The 6,661-nt window shown below is 48.8% G+C and overlaps 1 long non-coding RNA gene across 1 annotated transcript; it reads left to right on the plus strand.

Annotated features, from left to right (window-relative positions):
• Positions 1-3,531: 3,531 nt before the first annotated feature.
• On the plus strand, positions 3,532-6,184 carry LOC119047548 (uncharacterized). Its single transcript, XR_005082169.2, has 3 exons — positions 3,532-3,692; positions 5,502-5,645; positions 5,754-6,184. It is a non-coding gene; the product is annotated as an uncharacterized LOC119047548 (long non-coding RNA).
• The last annotated feature ends 477 nt before the right edge of the window (positions 6,185-6,661 follow it).

A 6,661-nucleotide genomic window follows, 5' to 3' on the forward strand; every position in this document is an offset into this window, starting at 1 on the left:
CTGCGCTGTGGCTAAGTACGAGACGACCCCCATGTTTGATGAATACACACTAGAGTGTTTAGGGATAAAGAAGCCTGATGTATAAAGTCTACACTCAGATGATTCCGGAGAAATTACCCACATCCATATGTGTAACTTGCGACTGTTATGTATGTGTGTGTGTACATAAAATCCCATGCTGGGTGTGTGTGGGGACAAGTGAGTGTAGAGAGATACATCAGTATATAGCTGGGTTCCCCTGATATAAAATAGTAATAGTTTGAGTGAAGGGTATACAAATATGCTCTGTGTACTATTTTCATTCTTGCAACTTTTCTATATGTTGGAAGTTATTTCCAAATAAAAAGCTTCAAAGATCATTGTAGTCTACACATGACTGGTGGGCCGCGGGTTGTACACTGACTTGTGGGTGGTACCGCTGGACCCAGTGGGCCGCCTGCCCGTGACCCGGCGGCTCCACTTCTGGGCGTGTGCCTCAGAGGAGTGACTTATGTCAGCCAAAAGACTTGTACCAGAAGGTGCATAGCAGTGCATTTTTAAAAATATTTTATTTATTTACATTTTAGAAAGAAGGGAAGGGAGGGAGAAAGAGAGGAAGAGAAACATCAAGGTGTGGTGGCCTCTTGCATGCCCCCAACTGGGAACCTGGCCCACAACTCAGGCATATGCCTGGACTGGGAATCAAACTGGCAACTTTTTGGTTCACAGGCTGGTGCTCGGTCCACTGAACCACACCAGCCAGGGTGCAGAGTATTCTTAATAGCCCCAAACTGGAAGCAACCTACATGCCCCTCCCGAGTAGAACTGATAAATGGACGGTAGCTCACTTACACATTGAATACTGCCTGACAACAAAAAGAACAATGTGTAATATGACACTATGGGTAAGTCTCAAACATATGATGCCTCGTGTAATGAGCCAGAAACAAAAGACTGCACGTTATATGGTAACTTTGTTTGTTTCACTTTAACAACAGGCCAAACTGACCTATGATGATAGACATTAGAATACTGGTTATCTGCCCTGGCTTGTGTAGCTCAGTGGATTGAGTACGGGCCTGTGAAGTAAAGGGTCACCGGTTTGATTCCCAGTCAGGGCACATGCCTGGGTTGTAGGCCAGTTTACCAGTAGGGGACCCATGAGAAGCAACCACACATTGATGTTTCTCTCCCACTCTTTCTCCTTCCCTTCCCCTCTCTCTAAATATAAATACATAAAATACCAAAAATGTATCAAGCTGTGCACTTAAGATTTGTGCAAATGTGCAATTTATTTGTGCAATTCACTGTATGTATCTTAGATAAATAATAATAATAATAATAATAATAATAAAAGATTTCCCCATCTTCTTTGTAGTGGCCTAGACAGACAGCAGAGAAACCGTCTGAGAGGCTGTGACAAAGACTGGGGAAAGCAGGGAGGGAGGAGCAGCCTGGCGCAGCCTGGCGCATCCACAGGGTGAGTGGCAGAGGTAGAGTGAAATGAGAGAAGAGGGCGCTCCCGGGGGAGCCCTGGTGGAACAACCGGGTAGGTGGTAGTGCTGGTGACTGAGCTGGGAGGCCTTGGGCAGGAGCAGGACCTGTGGACCCCCTACCCTGGCCCCCAGTCCTGCCCCAAGTCCTGCAGGAGTTGGATTTCCATCTGGTCACCACTAGGGGGCAATGGGTTCCTTCCTGGAGGACCAGGCAGCCTGAATCCTGCTCCAAGGCACCTGCCCCTTGGAGCAGCTGTGCAGCCTGGTTCTGAGTGGCCTCTGAGCCACCTGCAGACACTGTGCTCCATGCAAGTAGATCGTGTAGGATGGGGAGGGAAGGAAATTACATCCTAACACCTTGGAACCTGAAAATCGTGACTCCAGTCCTTCCTTTATGCTCAGGATGGAGCCGGGCTCCTTAAGGTGGTCACAGGTCTAGCTGCCAACGCTGTCCTCCTCACCTGCTCCCCGCTTCACCGCAGTCCTGCCTCCTGGAAGGGACACAAATGCCTGTGAATGTCCCCTCTCACACGCGCTGCACCTGCAGCCTGACCCTCTCTCCTCTGGGCATGCTTCACACCCCTCCGGGATCACTTCCTCCAGGACCCCTTCCTCACCCAACATGTGGCTCAGGCTTGCCCCCTACTTCTCCCATCGTAGCCCTCTCTCCCTAAATGATGTCAGCGCATCTACCTGTCTGACTCCTCAGCTCACCTGTGGCTCTGAAAGGCGGGACAGGGCCGAGCGTGGGTCCATATCCTCCAAGAATATTTGTTGAATGAAGGAAAGAACAGATGAGTGAGTGAGTGAATCTGAGGTTATAAGAGGATAGCACCTCAGTTAACCCACCTGTGGTTTCCAAGTTAGAGACCTGGGTTCAAGGGCCCAGTCTCCTTATCTACTTATCCCAGTTGTACAGATTCAGTGATATGATGCGTGTCAGTCTCTTAGCCTAAAATCTGCACGTAGCCTGTGCCCAATAAAAACAAGAGAACTTTTTTCTGGGTAAAAGAAAAGTAAATGTATGTGTGTGTTCAATGATGCCTGTTCATGCTGTACAATAAACTGTTAGCTAATGCCAGGGAGTGAAATTGGGAGTACAAAGAAAAATTTTTCATTGTACTTTCTGTATTTCTGTAGTGGAATGTCTTGCCTTTACGTGTGTTTTACTTTTGTAACAACACAAAGTTTAAAGGAAAAATAAAATCCAGTGAGCACGTCAAGGAATGCCGAACATGATGAGTCGTCAGTCATGAGAGAAACTCGAAACAAAACCACGTGAAATACCACTGCTCCTCACCAGAAAGTCTAAAATTAAAAGGCTTGATGATAACAAACTTGGCAAGAATGTGGAGCAGCTCAAGTTCTCGGGCATTGTTGGTGGGGGTGTAAAGATGGCAAATCCATTTTGGAAAAATGTTAGATGGTTTGCAGTAATAAGCCATACTTCCCCTCTGAACCAGAAATTCCACTCCTAGCTATGACCCAGGCACCAGGAGAAATGAAAATCTGTGTCCACAAAAGACTTGTAACAAATGGTTGTAGCCTCGCCCTGACTGGTGTGGCTCGGTGGGTTGGGTTGGGTGTTGTCCACCAGACTGAAGGGTAGCCAGTTTGATTCCTGGTCAGGGCACATGCCTAGAGTGTGGGCTGAGTCCTTAATCACTGTGTGTGTCCTCCAAATATGTGAACAGGACCGATGCTCCTGGGAGCCGAGCCGTCTGTGGCTGGTGGCACCAAACACCCCGGCACCCTGTGCACCCCCAGGGCATGTCAGCTCCAGGGCACTGGGCCTGATGATAAGGGCCCGGGTGACCCGGAGAAGATCCTGGGTTTTCTCTACCTACCCTGTGCGTGCTCCCAACTTGGGGCTCTGATCTTGCTTCTTGGGGCTTTTAGGTCCCAGGCTCCTCCAGGGAGCCCCAGCCCAGAGGTGCCCCCCAGGAGTTCCGTGGGATCAAGAGCCTGGGCAGGTTGGTGTGGGAGGGCTGTGAGCAGGGACAGCCGGGCCCGCCAACCTGCAAACTGAACTGCACCCTTTGGCCCCACAGGCAGGACCAACCCCGGCAGCTGCACGTGGGCTTCTAGAGGGTGCGCCCCCACTGCGTACGGTGCAGCTACAATACCTGCGAGGTCTTCCTTGGAAGAGACGAGTCTTGGAGAGCTGCTTCCTGGCTCGATTCTGAGCGACAGTCTGAAAACAAGGATTTTCACAAGGTCAGACGGGCTCTGCTCTGCTGCATTGGAGGGGGACTGAGCGTGGCCGTGTTGGTAATCGGCAGACTGGATGGCTGGAAGGACAGTTATGGCCATGAAACCAGGCATACTTTGGGGTCTGCTCCAGATCACAGCCACTTCCTTCCCAGTGCCCAGGGGACTTCTGTGACCAGGAAATAATGGTTAAGGACGACAGAGCAAAAAGAGTAATCACAAAGAGTAAACGAGGGAGCGGAGGGGCGGTGAGCTGAAGGGGCTCTCCCAGTTCAGAGGGCAGTGAGCGGTGCGGCAGGGCATCGGACCCCAGAGAGTTTGAACCCAAGTCGTTTTTTTTTTATTCTCACCTGAGGACATGCGTATTGATTTTGGAGAGAGGGGAAGGGAGGGATAGAGAGAGGGAGCGAAACATCGATCGGTTGCCTCCCATGTGCACCCTGACTCAGGACAAAACCCACAACCAAACCCATGTGCTCTGACTGAGAATGGAACCCGCAACCTTTTGGTTTATGGGATGACACTCCAACCAACTGAGCCACACTGGCCAGGGCCCAAACCGGGGCTTTTAATCATCACACAGCTCCCTTCCAGTTGCTCCCAGAGAGGCAGGAGGCAGTGGGCCCGGTATGAAGATTGGCACCTCAGCATTATTATTTTCAAAAAGCATTAATTAAGCCCTGACTGGTGTGGCTCAGTGGGTTGGGTGTCACCCTGCAAACTGAAAGATCGCAGGTGTGATTGCCGGTCGGGGCACACGCCTGGGTTGTGGGCTGGGTCCTGATTGGGGGCGCGAGAGGCAACTGATAGATGTTTCTTTTGCACATCGTGTTTCTCTCCCTCTCCCTCTCTCTTCCTCCCTTCCCCCTCTCTAAAAATAAATAAATAAAATATTTTTTAAAGCCGTCTGTAGCATCTTTGTTTATAAAAGCCCCAAACGGGCAGCAATAGGAGAACAGTCGGTGGTGTGTGTCTACAGTGGAATACTGCCCAGCAACAACAGGAGTGATCTACTGACACAGGCAACGATGTGGGGACATAAGGCTGAGCCAGCGACGCCCGGCACGAATGAAAATGTATTGCGTTGTTGTTTAATGTCCTTTATGTGAAGTTCTAGGGCAAACGAAACTGAGTTATGGTGGTAACAGTCACAACAGTGGTTGTCTTTGGGGAATGGGGCCTGGCGTGAGAGAACCCTGGGGTACTGGAAATATTTCGTGTCTTGATCTGGGAGATGGTTGCGCACGTGTGTACGTGGATTAGAATTCATCAAGCTATGCACACATGTTCACAACCGTTTTATTTGTAACAGCAGGGAAACTTTGGGGGGTGCTGGTTTCTTATCTTCATTGCGTTGGTGGTTTGCGGATGTACTGATAGGCCACAAATCATCAAATTTTACACTATAAATGTGTACAGCTTACACTGTGTTAATTCTACTTCAACAAAGTTGCAAAAAGATTTGTAATAACTCATTGAGAATTGTGCATTTGATGTATATAAATTAGGCTTCAGTGAATAAAAGACAAGATAAGAAACTGTCCACCTAACTATTTTTTAAAGTACTTATTTATTTATTTTTAGAGAGAGGGAAAGGAAGGGAGAAAGAGAGGGAAAGAAAGATCCATGTGTGAGAGAAACATTCATTAGCTGCCCCTGGCACGCCCCCAACTGGGGGCGCAACCCAGGCAGGTGCCCTAACTGGGAATTGAACCAGCGACCTTTCTATTCACAGGCTGGTGCTCAGTACACTGAGCCACACCAGGCAGGGCAAGGGTCTTTATTCCTGTTAAACAGCCCCACATCCATTCACAGGCATGGGTCTCTGGTCTAGTGGTGGAGACGGAAGACTCCTGATGAATGGGTTCAGACGCCATGATTCTGCCTGGCTCCGCCAGTGGCTGCTTGGAAAGCAGTGAAGATGTGTGTGCATCCATTTCCCCATCTGTCCTACCAGTGGTGAGTGGGGCTTTGGTGTGGGGTAGACCCGGGTTGGAAAATGGGTTTCCCGACTTCCCACCTTGTGACTGCCCTCCCCTCTCCGACCTTGCATTTCCTCCTCTGCAGAATGGAGATAGTGCCAGTGACAGGCCATGGTGGAGATAACACATCCACAGCCCGGCCACGCGCCCGGCACAGGGAGTCATGCCCATGTCATTACCATCATGATTACTGGATGTGGGGTGAAAACAACCGCCGCGTCCCTGGCCAGGGAAGGTCCAAGCCTAGTGAGACAATGTGTCTTTTTAAAATCAAATTTCCTGGGGCCATATTGATGAATAAAATTATATCAGTTTCAAGTGTGTAGTTCTATAATACATCATGTGTAGATTGCATTGTGTTCACCCCCCAAAGTCAAGTCTCCTTCCATCACCGTGTATTTGACCCCTTTACCTTTTACTGACTGACTCCTCCTACCCCTTTCTCTCTGTAACCACAGTCCTGTTGTTTGTATACGAGGGGTTTTTTTGTCTTGTTAGTTTATTTGTTTCTTTCAGTTTTACTTCTTGACTTTTTCTGTCTGATATTTTGCTTAGCATGATGTTCTCAGGATCCATCCATGTGTACAGATGGCAGACTTCATCCTTTCTTACGGCTGGGGAGTGTTACGCTGTATGTACGTACCACATCCTCTCTATCCAACCAGCCTTGATGGACACTTGGCTTGTTTCCATGCCTTAGCCACCGTGGATAAGCTGCAGTGAACAGAGGGGTGCATATATCTTTATGAATAAATGTTTTCACATTGTTCTGGTAGATACCCAGGTGGATTGCTGGGTCATATGGTAGCTCTATTCTTATTTTTTTCTTTTTATTTTAAGGGTAAATAAAACAGAAAATAAAACCTAGTGAGGAAACCCACAGTCTACTCGCTCACCTACTGGATAATCCAGGATGCCTCAAGGTCATTGGTGGGTCTGGAACGTATCAAGTTAAGGACACTTAGGAAGGGAGGGGAACTGCAGGCTATAAGA

Source organism: Artibeus jamaicensis, unplaced genomic scaffold, assembly GCF_021234435.1.
Source record: "Artibeus jamaicensis isolate MK-2021 breed Jamaican fruit bat unplaced genomic scaffold, CSHL_Jam_final contig_471, whole genome shotgun sequence".
NCBI lineage: Eukaryota > Metazoa > Chordata > Mammalia > Chiroptera > Phyllostomidae > Artibeus > Artibeus jamaicensis.